Below are 3,598 nucleotides of genomic sequence, written 5' to 3' on the forward strand. Positions count from 1 at the left end.
AAAGAAGTTAGCAAAATCAGGGAGGAAAAGTATTTATTGTGTAAAATTTCAAACACGTTCAAAACTAGAAACAAAGCTCTACTACATGCACCCCATAATGCCCACCTCATCCTCCTGCCTTTGTCTTTATACGTATTGAGCAATTTTTAAATCAGATTCCACACATTGTCCTGTTTAATTCCTTATAATTCTATGATTGGTGAAGTTTTAGCTCTTTCTAAACAAAAACACTATAGAAAAGGAACACACCAAGATCATGAACTAAGTTGTGAAAGCAGGAACTCCTGGCTCCCTGAAGCCATCATATTTAGAAGAGCCCAGACTTGACAGTATATAAGAGAGAAAACTCAGAGACCAGGAGACAGCGAATCGAATCTCTTGTCCTATACTCAATGCTGGAATTTTCCACTCTCTGCCCATTCACCAACCCACCCACCCTCACGCACACATAGGTATATATCCAGCTATCCATTCCTTTACCAACTCACCCATTTGTCCATCCATACATCCATTCTTTTCATCCACTTACCTATTTCTCCACCCACTCATCAGTTCATCTACATATCTACCCATGTATTCATCCACCACCTACTCATCCTATACCCACCTATATACCCACTCACCTGTCCACTCACTCATCTATCCATCATCCACCCACCCATCTACACACTCATCTATCTGTCCCTCCCTTCTACCTTCCCTCCATCCATCCATTCATCAATACTCATCTATTTCATCTACCCACCCATCTACTCTATCCACCCATCCACTGATTCATCATTCATCCACTGATCATCCATCTATCATTCTTTATTATTGGACATGCATCAGAAATTATTTAGATACTATGAGCCAGGAACTGAGTCAAGTACTGAGGACGTTAAGACTAAGTGAGATTCAACCTTAGTCATAAGGGTGATTAGGGCCGGTGCAGAGATGTGCAGGGAGGTTAAAAAGATGCTAGTGCAAGGACTTCTTGCCTTGCTGTAGAACTCACAGGTGTGAGAGAAAAAAGGAGCTCGCTGTGTGGGTCCTAACTGGGTCATCTCAGAGGAAGCGACTCCTGAAGGGTCTTGCAAAATCCATCGGAATCAGCCGATAGAGACAGAAATGGTGAGAGGTGGGCCCAGAATATGAGGAACTGGGAGAAGAGGAGCCACAGGCACAAAGCCTGGGGAAAACGGAGGCTGTGGGAGGGGTGGTGAATGTCTGGATGGCGAAGGCAGAGGGTGTAGAGGGTAGGGATGTCTTTTGACCTTGGAGGTTCCCCAGGAACTGTTATTTTCCAAGGCCCCACTCCTACATCCTAGCAGACACATTAAACTTCACCCAGTTTGCATGTTAATATATATATATTAATATAGCACTACCTAACAGGGGAGGCCAGTTAAAAGACAGTTGACATAATGCTACCTTTGGTAGACATTTAATTACACACTTACCAGTTTCAACTTGGCAGACTTCTTATTTTGAACTTTTTGGGAGATGTGCGTGCATACAGAGCAGCTGTAGATGGAATCTGGTAGCCATGCTTGCCACACTTAGCTGAGAATCAGTAACGGAGAGTGGATCACAGCAGGAAGTGAGCCCCCACACAGGGGCATCTAAGTGACTGCAGAGAGGGCTCTGGGTGCCCAGCGGGGATTCCAGTGTGAAAAACCTTAAGGGTTTTAAAAAGAGACTGGAGTGGGCCGAGGGCACAGCTAGAAGTCTAGAAATGGGAAGTGGGGGAGGAGGGCCGCCTACGACTTCAGATGCAAGGTTGGGAAAGACAGTCTACCCTGGGGTCTAGGAAGGTGCATTTGCCCGACTACTGCTGCTCCCTAGACCTGACCTGAGTCACTTCCCTGAGCCCGGATGAGCCTGAGCAGTTGGTAGCACAAAAAAAAAAAAAAAAAAAAAAAGCCTCCTTCCTCCAGAGGGCGTCACAGGACAGCTTTTCCCCAAAGGAAGGCGGCGTAGGCAGCGGCTGCAAAGGCAGGCTTTGGCTGGCTGATAACAATTACTGAGCCGGACAGGAAGTCTGCACCTGTGGAGCTCCCTGGAAGGAGACAGACAGCCCATTGAGAGTGGAAGGAGCCCGGTTTAGGGAGAAGGTGCCTGGTCTTCCACACTAGCCGAGGCCAAGATCCAGAGAAGAAAACAAAACAGTACAAAACAAAACAAAACACCCTCAAGGCATGTGAAAAACTCAGGGGCTTCTAACCTGTGTGGGCAAATGGGCCATTAGCCAGACCCCTTCATCTTACCCAAGAGGAAACTGAGCCCAAGGAGTAAGGAGCTTCCAAATACGGTGTGGGCAGGCCGGGACCAGAGGCTAGCCCCGACCCGACACTCACCCTCCCTTAATTAGACCTGTGGCTCTGTCACATCCGGTGCTCAGACACTGCAGATAAGAGCAAGTGCTGGACACCACCACACACCAGGCTCTGTGCTAAACTATTCTTATTATTGACCTTCTTCCACATGACTTCCCGGGAGACTGGATATCATCCCAGGGTTCCCCGCGAGAAAACAGATCCGTGGCAGGCTGAAGCTCCGCTTGGCTTAAAGTCACACAGCTGTACTTAACAGCCAGCCAGCTCTCAAAGGGTCTCCCTGACCCAGCCCCAGGCCTCAATCTTAATTCTCAAGGAGAGATAACAATGCCACATTATTTCTTAAAAAAACGCAATTTTTGTCCGGTGAAGTTGCTTTTTAGCGCTGGTGAATGGATTCACACACTAGTTGTATCTTCGATAGGGGTGCTCCAGGGGTTGATCTTCAGCCAGGAAATTAACCAGGACACCGCTAGCCCCGAGCACTCGGGCTGGGCGGTTAAAGGAGACTTCACCGTGCCAGCTTTGCGACTTAGGAGGGCATGCAGAGTAAATTGCCGTTAGGAGGGACCTAGATCTTCAAACAGAATCCCCAATCCTTACATTTGGGCAGGAAGAGCCCCTAGAGATCAACGTTCAGGAGACCCTAGGCCTCTGAGAGAGACAGTCACCTCTCCGAGCTCACAGAACAGTCGGAACTCAAACAAGAACCACTTCTAGTCCCGGCACAAGTCCTTCGCTCCAAGGTTCAGTTGGAGACTGGCAGAATGCAAGGCTGTTAAGACTGAAGCTCATGTCCTCTCCGTTTACCACAATTTGCTTCCTTGTGGACCAACGCCTCTGAAGCAGTCACTCCATGGAGGAGCCTTTTAATATTCATTCAACAAATGCCTACTGTGGGGACCAAGAGGAGCTCTGTTAACAGGAAATTTAAAGTCTTACTGTCAGGGGGCTTATGTCTAAGGATGGGGGAGGGACAGACAGTAAATGGAACACACAGAGAAAATCACCTGCTATGAGGACCTTAGCTGGATGGTTCAAGGAAAGAGGGAAGGAGCTGGGTGTGTGAAATCTGTGATTTGAATAGCAAGGAAGAAGAAACTTCTGTTGAAATAAAAGCATTCTCAACAGAAGAACAAGTTCAAAGGCCCCGGGGCCAGTGACAAGCTTTTGGAAGAACCTAGTACTCTAAGGCTTTCTATAAAAATGCAGGTGTGATTTTAATCCTTCAGAGTGTAAACGGTAAAAAAGAAAAAAAGAAACGAGCAAAATGATGCTTT

The sequence above is a fragment of the Psammomys obesus genome, unplaced genomic scaffold (assembly GCF_907164565.1).
Source record: "Psammomys obesus unplaced genomic scaffold, mPsaObe1.curated_primary_1811, whole genome shotgun sequence".
Lineage (NCBI taxonomy): Eukaryota > Metazoa > Chordata > Mammalia > Rodentia > Muridae > Psammomys > Psammomys obesus.